The sequence below is a fragment of the Onychomys torridus genome, chromosome 4 (genome assembly GCF_903995425.1).
Source record: "Onychomys torridus chromosome 4, mOncTor1.1, whole genome shotgun sequence".
NCBI classification, from domain to species: domain Eukaryota; kingdom Metazoa; phylum Chordata; class Mammalia; order Rodentia; family Cricetidae; genus Onychomys; species Onychomys torridus.
In genome coordinates, this window is record NC_050446.1 from 90,306,978 (window position 1) to 90,324,342 (window position 17,365).

A 17,365-nucleotide genomic window follows, 5' to 3' on the forward strand; every position below is an offset into this window, starting at 1 on the left:
TTTAAATCATCACCATTTGCGTTAATCATTAGGTTGGAATAATAACTCTCTCTCTGTAGTTATCATATATACGTATAATAACTATAGGTATACATATACTTATTATTTCACCAGTTCAGTCACATCATCTTATTTCTCTTTGTTTTTGTTTTAAATGCAGTTACTTCTTCTCCACAACAAGTATTTTTTTTTATTTCAGTATTTTCATTGTAATCATAGTTATAATTGACAGCTTTAGAATACCAGGGGGCACAGTTGAGGTCTCTTTCTCCTTTCAAACACTCTTTCTGACTCACAGCAATGGCTGTTTCTCTTTGTGTCTTTGCTGTCTGAGAAGAGGCAGAAGATCAGAGAGCTTTCCTGGCTGTGGAGAATATTACATTCCATTGTGAGTAGTGGTTTACATAGACGATGCTACCGAGTATTCAGTGAAAACAATTGAAAATGACTTTTCCTTTTCTTGTGCAAACCTAATGTTTTCATAAATCTTGGGGGGGAATCTTATGGTTTTGAAAATCTGAAATATTTGTATCCTTTTTAATTGTTGATGTGCCGATGTCAAACCACCATGCTGGATATTTTTAGTTCTCAGCCTCATGACTGATGATGTGTGTAGAAATCAGAAGTCAAGGTATCACTCCTGGCAGAACTGGAGTGAATTAGAAATTCTGTTTTCAAGACATTTAAAATATTCACTTTTTAACCTCCTTTAAAAGCCACCTCTTGCTGTATTTTGCTAGGGTGGGGATTTAATGCATGGCGCCTACACATGTGTACATAATATTCTCTACCTTTTGTCTTTAATGTTCCTTGGTTTTTAATTATTAAAGCTAAGTATTTGAATTATAAATATTCTAGTTATACAGGAATAGGCAAAGCAGGCATATACCCTCAGGCAGAATTCTTCCGTTACCCATAATCCTACTGCCTCCTGCCTCCACTTCTCTGCTTCCCGTCTTTATATCACCTCAAAAAAAAAAAAAAAAGAAAAAAAAAAGAAAAACACAGAGACATTCTTTTCAAGCAAGTTCTCCTCCCCACTTAAACCACAGAAATCCCTTCACAATATGTATAGGAGCCTCTCCCTTGAAGAAGGATGTCATACTTGTCCTAAATATAATAAAGTGCTGTCTTCAAGGCATTTCTGCATCCAAGACACTCCCTAGAAACCTGCCGAACCCTCCCACCTGACCAGTCTGAATGTCACGATTCGTAGCCCAGATACTGCTTTAAAGTGAGTCATTAACACTGTCAGGAGTGACTCGGCTGAGAAGGGATGCTTTCCATTAGAGAACTGAGGGAGGGTATACAAATGACAGCATCGCCATCCTGTCCTCATTGTTTTAGCAAGTCCAGAACTAATTGGTAAGAGTCCATTGCAGAGCAGTGGGACTTCATTTTGATGCAAGGTGTGTGGCAATAGGCATTGCTCCTGATTTTTTTCCCTTACGTTTTAGGCTTTATGATTTATTTCAAATAAGTTTTGTTTTCAAATTATACTCTCAGTGCTGAGAGAAATTCCCTGGGATGAATAAAAGTGTCACAAAAGGCATAGATGTATGAAAATGGCCAACCTGATTCTTTGTACGGGAAAACACATTTTTTTCTTTAGATACTTCTCTGGGATTTTAGTCTTCCTGATTTACTTACCCAGTTTGGGTGGCTGAAGAGGAGAGTGCACTACATTAAGGATGGATAAGAATGAGTTTTGAGGAGTGTTCTCTGTCATTGATTCCATGTCTTGCTTTCTGAAATTAGAGGTGTTTGGGATCTGGAATCACTTGCTGCTTACAGTGATTTGAGCTTGCCTGTCTTCCCGTTAGAAGAGCTAACCAAGACTCAGTTGTTTACTACTCATTGGCTGTGTTGTCCCTCCCCCTCGCCCTGAGGCTCATAAATAGACAGGGTGGTATGCTGACCCAGATTCTCACTGGGATGGAAGCTCTCCTTTTCTCAGAGTTAGGTATGTCTCTCTCAATAGCGGACTGTCATGACCTCCCACAGGATATGCCTGTATCTTGCCAAAGACAGGGATCTTGCTCAAAGTTAGAGTCCTTCTCCAGGGTCAGTGTGGATCTACTGAGTGAGCCCTGCATCAGTGAGATGTTTCTGATGGGTCTTCCCAGCTCCAGAGTTCTACAGGGAGCTGTCTGAGGCCTCTGTGGTCCCTACATTATAGGTCAGCATTATCCTCACAAGCTTCAGTTCTTCTGTTCCTTACACATGTTGTAACTTGGAATATTTCCTGATAAGCTACCTATTTACCAATTTTAGAAGCAGTTTATGTCATAGGAAAGCCAATTTATGATGGTTGATCTTGGTGACATGGTCCTGTGATGCAGGCTCTAAAGTGAAATGTGGTAGTCAAATGTAGTTGAATTTCTGCTGAGTGGTAGAAATGAGGACCCATCCACCCCTGTGATCAATCAGTAAGGTGCTGATACCTGGTAACACAATTGTCAAAATTTTCACTGACAGTAGGTTTGTGATGGGTTATCCACAGAAAGAAATGTTACTCAAGATGCCATATCTCAGGTGTTTGAGACTCTAGCAGTAAGTGGTAATAGGAGACGACAGAAGTGAGTGTCTGGATAACATACTATCCAGGAACTGGAGATGATGTAAAAGGCTCAGGATGATTAATCAGGAAGCTGAGGTGAAGGATAAAAGCCAGAGGTCACCAGTGGCAGCACAGACAGAGGCTGCCACCCATTGCAACTAGAGAGTGAAAGAGCCAAGGATGTGATTCAGGATTTAGAGGTTCTATTTTTAACTTTCAATTCTGACTGCCAAAACTTGGGCTCTGAGTGGGAAGGAATGGGACCCTGGGTCACCAAGCTTCAAAAGCTCAAATCTCTGATTTCCCTGAGTTCACCATGTCTTCAGAAGTGTATCACTCTTCTCTTTTATTTTTATTATCCGAGAATTTTATGTATGGATGCAATGAAATATGATTATATTTACCTCCATTTCTTCCCTCTAACCACTTCTGCATCTTCCTGCACATGTCTGCCTCCCAATTACCAACTTTTAATAGCTCCTAGGTTAGGGGAGGGTCCTGGTGAGATTCTTCCTATCCATGCTGGGATTTTGTCTGGCTTTACCTTGTGCAGGTAACCACAGCTTCTGTGAGCTCATCGGTACAATAGCTAGCTGCATCTTGTCTAGAAGACAGCATTTCACAACACTCTTCCTCATTCTCTGGCTTTTACATTATCTCCTTCCTCTTTCAAAATGTTCTCTGAGCATTGATGGTAGTGGTGGCTGTGGTTGACAAAGATGTCTGATTTAGTACTTTCCTTTTTTAGAAGTTAATGTTTTTTCTTACTTAAAGAAATAGGGAGGTCCCTTTCTTTCCCCTCAAAATATACTACCAACTCACCTTCTAGATATTAGACCCATAACTCTTCAGAGGATTAATTCATAACATATTTCAGCTGGGAAAGTGTTGGATCTTAGGAGTTGAAGGATCTAGCCAGTATGTCCATGTGAAGTTCAAGCAAATATATAAGCAAACTGGACTCCAAAGGTGCTGAAGCAAGGCAAAGAACATAAACTAGAGGAAATTTACTGACATAGGGACTCTATTGTGTGATAGGCATCTATCAAAGACCCCAGTGGAAGTTGCTAGTAGTTAGCATGTTGTTATGCTGCTATTTTTAACTATGAAGGAAGTGATAGCTACTGGTGGCTCATGCCTATTATCTCAGTATGCAGAAAGATTCCAAATTTGAGTCACATAGTGAATTCAAGGTCAAAGTCAAGGTCAGCCTAGTTGTATAGCAGGATCTGGTCTAAAAAAAGAGAAGGAAGGAAAAGTGGGAGAAGGAAGAACAGCTCACATCAGTGTGCATGGAAGATGACAGGGGAAGGGACCCAAAATCTAGACAAGTGGGATGATACTACGGGGTACAGCATTTTTTCTTTTTTTTAAAAAAAACAAGGTCTCACTATGTAGCTCTGGCTATCCTGGAGACAGAGCTCACTGTGTACATCAGGGTGGCCTCCAAATCCCAGAGATTTACCTGCCTCTGCCTCCTGTGTGCTGGGATTAAAGGCGTGTGCCATCACACCTGGCAGTGCACAGCTTATTTAAATGGAAGTCGCAAAGCAAAATGGAATCCAGTAATCAAATGTGTGAGTCATAAACCATTTGGCAACAGTGAAAAGGGTCTGAAGCGTTAAAAGCATTAGCTCAAAATCAAACACCTAATGAACCCAAGTGGTTTCTGGCAGGGCTTGCGGATACTGCAATGTGACTTCAGCGAAGCCTTGGATCTGAACATGTGATGTGCTCACTTGGTGATGTCTATCTATGCCTTTGTGGCCAATGAACATTGAATGCACATCTCCACTGAGATCTGAGACTGTTGCATGCTATGAATTGCATTTTTTCCTTTCCATATATACAGAGTTTTCTGCAGTTATGGGACATAATGATTGATTACAGAGAACCAAGACTTTTGATATTTTCCTATCATCACCACCCTCAGCATGTAAGTCTATCTTTGGACTGTATTATATAAGAATGTTTGGCTTTAAAAATTGCTGTTTGAGTTGCTGACTTGAACTTTATACAAAATTATTTAATGAATTTTGATTTAGGATTGGGACAAAATTCTGAACAGTTTCTGAAATGACTCCTAAGTGTATTTCTGCTATTTTATGTTATATATTTATGCCAAATGATGGTCTCGGAATTCATTGATGATTGTAAGTTCAAAATATTGACTAACTCTGGAAAATATTAAAAATATTCCATGTCATGTAGTAACAAATATTCAACCAAAATTTAATTTATTTTTGAAACAGGGTCTCATGATATTACTCTGGCTGGCTTGGAACTCACTATGTAGACTGGTTTGGTCCCTAATTTGGAGATAAGCCTGGCTCTACCTCCATGTGTTGGCATTAAAGATTATACCATCACACTTGGCCAAGATCTGATTCTTTATATAAAGCAAAAAAGTGCATCTGTCCATAAGTATAGAAATTTGCTTTCATCTTTTTCTTTTAAAGGTTTTTGTATGTTTGAGTGTTTTGCCTTCATAAATGCATGTGTACTTCATAGTTGCTGGGAAATGAACCCAGGTCCTCTGGAAGAGCAACGAGTACTCTTAACCATTGAGCCATCTCACCAATTTCTCATCTTTAAATTACATATATAAAATGAGTTTTTTAAAGTAAATTTCTTTATGATTCATTAATAAATATTTGATTTTCAATATCTACAAATGAGTATCCATATATATATGCCTATATATTAAGGGAGGTGTCACATAAGAATTTCTTATATAAAAATAGAAAATATTTAAGAATCTCTGACACAGTGGTTATACAAACAAACAGAAAGTCATCCACCCACATATATTCATGTAGGAAAGCTAGAGTTAACTTTATCAAAACCACAGGAAATAGATTGTTGAGTGCATTGAATTGCACCATGGTTTTCCAGTGCAGGCCAAAGTACATGCTGAGGTATTGTAGAGATAGCCCCTTAGGGGCTGGTGAGATGGCTCAGCAGGAAAAAGTACTTGTCACTAAGCCTGATGACCACAGTTCAGTCCCTGAAACTCCCCACGAAAGGAGAGAACTGATGCAGTAAGCTGTCCTGTGATCAACTTACTGCATGTTCCTACACACAGGTATCGATCGATCGATCGATCGATAGATCCATCCATCCATCCATCCACTCCCAACAACATACAACAAGTAAGTAAATAAACATTACATTTTAAAACAAGAAAGAGCTTCTTAATAGCGATGATAGAGATGGTAAGACACAGAAATCGCAGGCACAGGGGATAGCTTTTCGGTAACTGCAGCACACTCCATACCATACGATGCATGATCATAGTGACAAGGTTGGAGTCTTCACCTGTAGAGTGCAATGGGAATGGTGAACAGAACCCAGTACACTAGGGACAAGACAGATGAGCAGTTGACAATGACATTACTCATCCTGCAAACAAAGGAATGTAGGAATGTAGAATACTTAGAGCAACTTTGCTAAGGAAAAATGCTGACCTTTTGCCCAGTTTTTGGATTTGATCCAGTTTTTGGACTCAGAATTCCCAAGAGAGGACCATGCCACACCATAAAAAGTACACCGAGCAGTGATTCTCTAATTCTGTTCCCAAAGGGAACCCTGGCTCATTTACTCATATCACTGTTCACTGGGGAAGGGGAATGACCAGATATTTTAAGGACTTCTGACTTGGAGACCCCAAACTTCCTTATGACCCATTAGCATGAGGGTATCTAAGGCCTGAAAATAAATTCTGGCCGAAGTCCCAGCTTAGAATGAGTCCACTGGGTCCATGAACCAACTCTCAGGTCGTTTTCCCAGTATCAGAATGCATACTTAGAATGAGTAGTTCTTAGAAATTTTGGTAGAATCCTTACATATGTCCCCTGATCTATAGGACTAGATCCATTATATTGGGACAGATTTCAGAGGAAATTGCAAACAAGAAGTAATATTAGATACGATGGTGAATGAGAAAAACTTGTGCCATGTATGAGGCACAAAGATTTCAGGGAGGAAGTCCTTGTATAATCATTTATTCATTCATTCATTTATTCATTTATCTACTTATTTATCTTTCTTTTTGCTCAGCTTTTAAAAAATTTACATTCTTTATGTGTATTTAATACCTAACAACAGCAAGCAAATTTAAGTATATTACCAATCTGTATTTATCCTTCTAACCCACAGTGTCCAACTAATTTTACACATTCCAAAACAATTATCATTTACAGACTTACACACAAATGTTTAGATAGTGCTATGACTCTGGACAAGTTAGTTGACCTTTGTATCTTCTTTTCATACATTTGTAAAATGAGATTAATAATAGTGCATAATCCATAAATTTCTGATGAGGGTTCTATTACATAAATACATCTTTTTGAAAAGATCAGGCATGGAATATTAATAATCAGATAATTAATAATGGCTACATGACTACTATAAGATTATATAAACATCAATGGTGTAATGAAGCTGTGTTTCTTTCAAGACACCTAAGTTTAAAGAAGATAAAACAATCCATAAATAACTATCAAGAATCTTAAAAACAATATCAATGAATGGCAAACAGCCTTTTGCTCATCCACATGTATGTTAAGACACATGCTTCCTGCTTTTCAGTCCTTAGTTACCCTAACTTGATAGTCACATGTAAATGACAGATTTCAAGCAATATACACATTGAAAGATCCACCTCGAACTGTATGATCTAGAAAAAGTGCATTGTGTACCTCACCTTTCTGTTCCTCTTTTGCAATGGTGTGTTGCTAAGAATGAGGTTCATGCTTCCAGATAAAGTGTAATGAATTTAACTTTGTTACCTTCACATTTTATGTTTGTTTTTCCTCTAAATAAAAGGGCCATACTGTTAATAACTTTTTTCTCTTCCTCAAACTTAAATTTTTTTAATTTAATTACTTTATTTATTTTACATCCCAACAGCAGTTTCCTTTCCTCCTTCTTCTCCCATCCTCCCTCCTTCCTTCCACTCCTCCCCAATCTACTCTTCCTCTGTTTCTCTTCAGAAAGGGGTAGGCTTGCCATGAGTATCAACAAAGTACAACATATCAAGTTGTGGTTAGACTAAGTACCTTCCCTTGTATTAAGGCTGGGCAAGGCGACCTAGTATGAGGAGTAGGTTCCTAAAAGCCAGCCCAAGCATTAGGGACAGCACTGCTCCCATTGTTAGGAGTCCCGTAAGTAGACTAAACTACAAACTTGTCACATATATGTAGGAGGCTTAGGTCCATCCCATGCAGGCTCCTTGATTGTTGGTTCAGACTCTGTGAGTTCCTATGAGCCAGGTTAGTTATTTCTGCTGGTTTTCTTGTGATTTCTTCAAGACAGGGTTTCTCTGTATAGTCCTGGAACTTACTCTGTAGTTCCCTTCAAATTCAGAGATCTGCCTGCCTCTGCTTCCTGAGCGCTGGGATTAAAGTTATGAGTTACCCCAACCTGCTGTCTTGTATAGCCTTTATGTGATTTGTTTTTTAAAATTATTTTATTTGCACATGTGCCTGTGTGTTGTGAGTGAATGCTGCATGTGTATGAATGCCTATGGAGCCTGCAAGAGGGCATTAAATTCTTTGGAAATGGAGTTATAGATAGTTGTGAACTGCCTAATGTGGGTCTTAGGAAACAAAGTTTGGAAGAGAAGCAAGAGTTCATCTTAACTGATGAGCCATCTCTATATATCCTCTTGTTGTAGTCTTATTTGACTTAGTATCCTACCATTATAAGCACCAAACTAATCATGGAAGAAGACAATGGACCAATAGAAACACCACCAAAAAAGTAATTGCAAGGCTGTACCTAATGTAGTAGTTTTGTTAGGTCAGATGTATACATATAGGTGGCAGCCAGTGCATGAGTTTAGAAATTGATCTCATAATTTTTAAATACATATCAAGAAGATGAATTGAAGCAGTTTCCACTCATATGGGATGGATGGCAGCACACACCTACACCCTTTTCTCAGTGTCATGTTAACTTTTCTGTTTATCTCATAATCATGACCAAGGATTGAGCATCAAGGCTGTCCACTTCATCATAACATAAAATTATACAAGCAAAATTGGGCAAGCTTATTGTAAATATTGATAAGTCACATGTACTCCAGAGGGCAAACAGGTACTCAGTGAAGATTTATTGGTCTAGCAGCTGGGTGCATGTCAGGACATCTCTTCTAAAGCAAATGGAAGAGTCCTACTTGTATATCTCAGAATGCCAACAATGCTCATCATGAGTTTGGAACTGTCAGATTCCCCAAGGCCCAGAAGCAATCCACTATAAGATAGAAGTGACTGATTAGTGAAGAGGACCTGGCAAGGCTTGAATACATGATCAAGCTCATTGAGCAGGTAGAACATATCTCTGTGAGTCCACCATGGTGTTAGAATGTCTTTCTCAGTGATGGATGATATCATTCTGTATTTTGTGAATATGTGTTGCTCTGATTGGTTGATGAATAAAGATGTTTGGCCAATTGTGAGGCAGGATAAAGTTAGGCAGGACATTTCAACTAGAGAGAGAGGAAGGAGAAAAGAGCAGAGGAGATGCTGCAGCTGCTGCCAAGAGAAGCAAGATGTAAAGTACTGGTAAGCCACAAGCCACGTAGCAAAGTATAGATTTATAGAAATGGGTTAATTTAAGATGTAAGAGTTAGCTAGTGAGAAGCCTGAGCCAGTAGGCTATAACATTTGTAAATAATATAACCCTCTGTGTGTTTATTTGGGTCAAGTGGCTGTGGAATCTTGGGGCTATGGGAGCCTGGCGGGACCAGAGAAAATTTACAACTTCACTTCAGATCATACCTAAGGCCAGATGGATGGAGACTAGGTGATTGAGAAAGAGGTTGCCACAATTAATGATAGATACATACTGTTCTATACCACTCCTCTTGTAAGCCAGGAATGAAGAAAACCTTGTGGAAGAGCTGTCAGGCCCTTTACTTTGCGTGGAAAGAAAAGAGCCCATTTTAGAATAAAGATGGGCTCATATGTGGTGGTGAAAGGTTTGATCATAAAGTGTGAAAACTTCAGTATCTCATGTTGATGCCAGAGAGCATCCATGACAAAAATAGTACCAACAGGTCAAACAATTAAATAAATACTCCATGTCATCAGCCATGACACAAAGAGTATGTGAGCAGAACAGCCACAGTGTCAGTGGTGGTAGCTATGCTCAAGGACAGAAACATGGGTTCTCATTCATCAAGATAATTGTCCACCAAAATTCTGGGTATGGATTTGGCACACACAGGACCTGTAAGAATTTCTACACTGTATTTACAAATATCACAAATTTAGTACTTTTAAATATCACATATTTATTAATCTCAAAGTGTTTGAGGTCAGAAGTCTAGCATGGATCAACTTGATTTTATGGTCCAATGCATCTCTAAACTGGACTGTAGCTCTGTGATGTCAACCATTTACAACCAAACTCTACTCCCTGAAAGCCTATACAGTGTATTTCTCTAATGTAGGCTCCTCTATCACATATCTTGAGATTATGATTTATGTGTAGTGGAACAAAGCCATGGTATCTACTTGTCCTCCCATATCCCATATCAGGCAGGAGATGCTTGCATCATGAAGTAATGAATCAGCTCTTGAAGTTGGAGATGGTAATCTGAGAGGCTCCAACTCTTCAGGATGCAGTATATATGTCAATTAATAACCGTTTTATGACACTATATACCCCAAATTAGAATATATATCTCTAAAAACTAATGGCAAAAATAGAAGCAAACTTGAAAAAACATCATCAGTCTAAGAACTTACTCAACTCATGAGTCTGTGCTTCTTGTCTTCCCAGCTCTGTAAGTTCCAAGGCTAGACAGGAGTGGGGGCACTGTCACCAGGGTCTGCAGCAAGAGTCTCATTGTAATGGCTTAGATGAAAATGTTCTCTATAAACTCGGGAATTTGAACACTTGGTCCTCAGTTGGTGATGTATTTTGGAGAGGTGGTGCATCCTTAATGGAGGAAATACATAACCAAGGGCAGGCATTGGAAGTTCATTGCTGTACCCTATTTCCTATTTTCTCTCTCTGCTTCCTGTCTGTGGATAGATATGTGATGTCTCAGCTTCCTGTTCCTGCCACTAGGCTTGCCACTTGTTGCCATGCTTCTGCCTACCAGGAAGTACTCAACCCTCCAGAACCATAAGCCCAAATAAACTTGCTTCTATAAGTTTCCCCCAGTATTTTATTGCAGCAATAATAACTAATAAACACATTAAGTTTTAGGATATGATTATGTACTCCCTTCCTATTCCCTAGACCAGGAGGATAGCATGATATAGGAGCAGTGGCTTTATCCAAAGCAAGTGAATCTGAGTTGTGCAGGACTTGGCAGCTGCTTAGACCATGTTTCGGATGAGGCATAGATGCTCCAGCAGCCAGGACAATTGCAGGCTGATGACTCACAGCTAAGAAATTCATTTTCTGACAAAACAGCCATTCTGCCCTAGAATATTCCTTCTTCCTGAAAACAGTTTCATTTAAGGACTGGTCAATGCAAGGGTGCCATGCCCTGGCCCTCTGGATACAGCCTGGGCATCTTTGAGGGGTCATCTGTGTTCAGAGAAACCAGGGATTCACTTAAGCTTCTCTTGTTATCTCACCATGACTCAAATTGCTTCTATGGCCTTCCCTCCTTGGCTGCTGCCATACTGGAGAGTAGTAACTTACAAAACTCTTGATGTGAATTTCTACTGCAGAACAGCCTGGCATTCTGCAGTGTTGGACTCCAATGTATGTATGTATGTATGTATGTATGTATGTATGTATGTATGTATGTATGTATGTATGTATGTATGTATATCTATCTATCTATCTATTTATTCATTCATCTATCCATCCATCCATCCATTCATCCATCCATCCATCCATCTACCTACCTACCTACCTACCTACCTACCTACCTACTTACCTACCTACCTATCTATCTATCATTTTTGAGACAGGACCTTTTTGAATATCAGGCTGCCTTCAGACTTAAGATTCTCCTATTTCAGGCTCCATGTACTGAATAGACATGTTGGTACCACATCCCGCTGAATGACAATTTTTGATTAAATGAATTGGGTTGTTCAGGGCAGAAAAAGCCCAGCCATTTTGCTTTTACTCCACAACTTGACTGGTCACTGTTCTGAGACCTCAAGGACACATTCTGGGCATAGGTTCCCTGTGATAGTACTGGCAGAAACAAACCGAGACATTTTAGGGTATATACTTTTTCAACAGAATATTATTAGTGTTTTCCTTCTCATTTTTTTTTGGCTGTGTCAACATATGTTAATCTAGAAATGTTACATTTTCTCTGCATTTTAAGTATAGTAAAGGAAGCTGGTTTGATCAATATGTTTTCTGCAAACATGCATATTATGTACATGCTGTAAATGAAATTTATCACCTTCATAAAAGGCAATTGCACCACATTTTGCACATCTAGCTATTCACAAAGATAGAAACATATTGAGCTATAAGTAGTTATATACAATAAAAGAGTACCATCCTGTTTGTTTGACACCCAGCTAGTAGGCAGACAGAACTAATCTGACTTGACACCACTGAGTCCTGCTTCACCAGCTTGCTTTTGGCAAAATTTCCCCTGAAGTTCATAGTGCTTTGCTGGAGGAAGGACTTCACAGTGGGTTCACAGCTTTTCTCTGTGGGCATGCAATTAGTCAGAAGCCATGTTTTGGGTTTCCCCCCTATGTGAGTGTAAGCTTTCATATGGAGTTTTATTTATCTGGAGGCAGAGCATGGAAGATTAAGAGCACCATGGTGTCCTGGTAGCTTAGTGGGCTGCATTGACACAATTTTGATATTTTTCTCAAAGGTTGTATAGGGTGAATGGGGACATTGTAAGTTCTGGTCACTAAGGTTTGTTGAGCTTACAGAGGACTTTAGTCTAGAGCTGGAACTATACCATTATCATTTCCCATCAAAGAGTGAAGGGATTCACTCACCCTGGTTATTTCAGGAAGTATTAGGAGTGTCAAACAAGCAGTTTTAGTCCCTGTTCAAGTTTGTTTCTCTGTTGCTATGATAAAGCACTCTGACCACAGCAACCTGGGGAGGAAAGGATTTATTTCACCTTCTACTTATACATCACAGCCTATTATTGAGGGAAGCCAGGGCAAGAATTCAAGCAGAAACTGAAGCAGAAACTTTGGAGGAACACTGTTTATTAACTTTTTCTCAGGTTCATACTCATCTAACTTTCTTATATAGCCAAGGACAACCTGCCTAGGAATGGTACCACTCACTTCCTATATCAATTAGCTGTCAAGAAAATGCCTTCATAGACATGTCCATAGGCCTATCTGACCCAGTCAATTCTTTAGTTGATGTTCTCTCTTGCCAGGTGACTAGCAAGGTTATGTTAAGTTTATGTTAAGGTTGACAATAAAAACAAATCAGGACAGTCCCTGCGTGTACCCTTTAACATAAAATCACAGTTGGCCTTTAGTTTTCATTCAGTGATTCACTTCAACATTGGGATTATGTATTTTATCAGTTAAACTTCTGGGATGGAGGACAGGATGACCTGAAATAATAGCCATTAACAGAAGGCAAAGGGAACTATTATCCTAAGCACAAAGGAACACACTGGTACTCTACATGTAAGGGGACAGGGGGTTTATTTCCAGGACTGCCTGCAAAACTGAGGGGCCTGGTACAAAATGAACACCCAGAGCTCTAAATGTACTAAGAATTTCAGAATGGTAATGGCAGGGAATAGACCTGCCATGGTAGGTCTGAATCCTACATGGTGAGCCTCCTACCGTGGGCTCATGTGGAATTGTACTGGCCACATACTTGTGAAAGTAGCTTTGATGATCTATAGCTAGATATTTGGTTTCCAGAACCTTTTTCTCTTCACCAAATAAGTGTTAACAAATATTTTATTTTGTTAACTTTTTAGTGTAAAAATAAATCTGTAAGTATTTAATAAATTTAAGACCCATGGTCTATGAAGTAAAATTATCAACCTCATACACTTTGTCTGCAATTCCTGTAATTACAACATAAACCTTAGACTGGGAGATTAGAGGAGAATAAACTAGAAGGAGTGGTGCTCTTCCTTTCTCTTTCTCTCTCAATAGGTTAAAGAAAAAACCCATTGAGTCTCATTCATGCTTCCTATAGAGTTCTGAATGTAAGGCTATCTCTTAGAACATGATTACTCTATCAGGGAGCACACCTTTAAAGAAAACTCATTCCCCATCCTCCAGAAGCCATCAACTGTCAGTTGCTCCTCAGTGAGGGGCTTGGGAACCCCTCTCCTTTCCATGCTAGAATTTTGACTAGCTTGGTCTTGTGTAGGCAACCGAAACTGCTATGATTCCTGAGAGCAACTGTCCTGTCAGGTCCAGAGGACACCATTTCATTCATGTCCTCCCATGATCTCTTCTAAGATGGTCTCTAATCCTGGGGTTTGGAGGTCAGGTAGATATCCAATTTACAACTGAATTCTCCAGTAACAATCTTTGTACTTTGACCAGTTATGAGTTTATGTGTTAGCCACTGTCCACCACACAAAGAAATTTCTCTGTTGAGGTCTGAGAGCTGTACCAATCTCTGGGTATAGAGATATGAGTGAAGAGAACAGTTTGATATACTAGAATAATATTACTAGCTTCACCCTTCTGGCCTGTGAATTTCCTAATCATGGGTTCTTGGACAGAATTACAGTATCAGGTATTTATTTTCTTTTATGGAGTGCATCTTAAATCTAACCAGAAAGCAGTTGGTTACTGTAGTGGGTAGCCATCCCAGCCTTGGCCTGGAAGTTCCAACCCCCACTGAGGCTTTGGTAATGGTCACACCCACAAGGCAGGGCTGAGGGAGGATGCTGAAGACCTAAGATCGAGAGGAGAGGCTCTCTTGGTTCTGGGACCCTGGACACTGGAGGTGGACTGAGCAGAGTTCAGAGAATACTGTCGGACTGCGCCATACCTTTCCCAGACCCTGCAACCTATCCCTTCATTTGTAAGTTACCCCTCAAAATAAACCTCCTTTTTTAACTATGTGGAGTGGCCTTAATAATTTCACCAATAGGTTACTCCCATAGCATTCCTACCACTATTGCATCTATAGGCACAGCTTGCCACTTGGTTATAATTGTAGTTCACAGTGTTCACAACTGGAGAAGACTATGGACTCCTCCAGCCCCCAAAAGCCTGCATGACATCTATCATATATCATAGTACTATGAATGTTAGCGAGCAAGGAGTAAGTTTCCTGATCACCTTGTTTCTCCATGTCCTTTGGCCAAAGTATGTGGTGTCTTTGACTATAGGGTCTTATTATCAAGTTCTTGTGAGTTCCTGAGAGCAATGGCAATAGGCTGTATTCTTCTGAGGTTCTCTGGGACATCTCTGACCAACCACTCTAGGGGAGGTAGCCCATTCTTGGCACTGGATATTTTATTTGGCAACCCATGACTTTTGGGAGGATTGTTATCCCCTGTATAGGGTAACTGCAACCAAACTATTTTATATAAAGACAACAGTAGATGAACAGTAGGTTTCCATATGGCTTTTCCTTTTGGCCTACATTTCCCTCTCTTTCTCCAGAAAACATACATTTATGATCTAATTGTCTAATAAAATATAAAACAAATAATATTGTCCGAAGATCAGTAAAATGCAGAAGAAATCACAATGGAAGAAAGGAGAAATTAGAAAATGGAGGAAATGAAATAGACTCCAAATCTCATCAAGAGGCACCTTCCCTCCTAACATTGGGCTGAAGGAACTGAGTGACACTTGACCACCAGTGCCACTGAGACTGTGGGGGACTTGAAATGGCTACTCAAAGTCTAAGTCACCTGGCGTTGGAAACTCTACTTATATTTCTATATTTAATTATCATAAATATTTTACTTATTTTTGGAAATATAAGTATATTCACAAGTATATTTTGCATATTTATGTATGTGTATAAATACATTTTAATATATTTACAGATATATATGTTTGTAAATAATTCACATATATTAATACTTTGTATTTATTTATATTTATTGAATTACTCTAAAGAAGGCCTATTAAGTAAAGGACTCTCCTTCTCCCTGTCTCTTGAAAGGACCCTGTGTAAGGACACTCCGTAACAAACACACCTAGAGCCCAGAAAGGGGGTGAACACTGGTCTGGCTAAAGTTACCATTTTAAATGTCTGTATCAAAACTGATCTCCACACCAGGCTATTTTAGCAGCATCAGGATGAAGGGAAGACCCCCAGGGGGCCGCACTGGGTCAGCTGGTTGGCATGATCCAGGAGCAGCTGCAATACTGTCTATCCTGGAGGACCGGGAATGTCCTTTTCCTACTTGCCTGATGAAAGGCTCATTTCCAAGGTCTAGAGTGGTGGTGTAGGAGATTCTCTACTCTCCTGTTCTCTCCTTTATCTTTCTCTGTCTCCACCTCTCTGTGTGATGAGCAGCCACTCAGGTGAATGAAGCACATGCAGACTCAAGGCCCTGGAACAGAATCATGGGGAGTCTGAGCAGAGCAGCACTACTCCTTCATCATGGTGGGCGTGCTGTGGAAAAGGGAGCAAGACTGTCGTTCTGTAGACTCTTAGAAGATGACACTTTCTTGTCAGGTCAGAGAGGGTAGGACACTGCCTTCATGGTTGTCAAATCAGAGGGTGGAGTAAGCCCAGCTTCTGCAAAGACTCCTTTGCAGGAAGTGACTCAAGGGCAAAGGTTAGCTATTTTACCATAGCACTCTGCTAGGCTATAATGAAATTGTCACAGACTAAAAAGCATGGCTGAAAATAATAATACTAATTATTATTTTTTTATTTATTTTTTTGTGAGCTAGAAAACCACTTTATTTGTTCTGGGGAGTTATCCAGAGTCCCTTAGAACTTCTAGTACTGCTTCTTGGTGCCAGCAGCCTTGGTGACCTTGAGCACATTGAAGTGTACTGTCTTGCTCAGGGGCCTGCCCTCTCCCACAGATGTCACGGATCTGTATATCCCTGAAGCAGGGGGACAGGTGCACGGACATGTTCTTTTGGCGCTTCTCAAAGCGATTATACTTCTAGATGTAATGGAGATAGTCCCTGTGGATGACAACGGTTCTCTGCATCTTCATCTTGGTCACGACACCAGACAGGATCCGACCTCGGATGGAGACATTACCAGTGAAGGGGCATTTCTTGTCTATGTAGGTGCCCTCAATGGCCTCCTTGGGTGTCTTGAAGCCTAGACAGATGTTTTTGTAGAACCGGTGGAGTTTTTTCTTGCCGGTTTCTCCAAGCAGAACACGTTTCTTGTTTGGAAAGATTGTCGTCTGAATGTCGGCCATCTTCCCGGCAGCCTGAGAAAAAGAAAAAGAGAGGTGGGGTCACTTCCCGGTTTCCTTCTTGACTACCGAAAATAATTATTTTAACTTTCATAGCCAGGCATACACATGACTAAACTATTTCATTACAATTTGCATTTGATCTGCTTTATTTATATTTATTTATTCATTTGTTTATGTTTTTTGAACTAATTAATTTGTTGTTGTTGTTTTTGTTTTTTGAGACAGGGTTTCTTGGTGTAACCCTGACTGTCTTGGAACTGGCTTTATATACCAGAGTGGCTTCAAACTCACAGAGATCTACCTGCCTCTGCCTCCCGAGTACTGGGATTAAAGGCGTGCATCACCATGGCTTGACATTTTTCTTTCCTGAGACAGGGTCTCACTATGTGGCTCTGACTATCTTGGAACTCACTATGTAGACCAGGCTGGCCTCAAACACACAGATCCACCTGCCTCTGCCTCCCAAGTGTCTTGATTAAAGGTGTACACCACTGTGCCCAGCC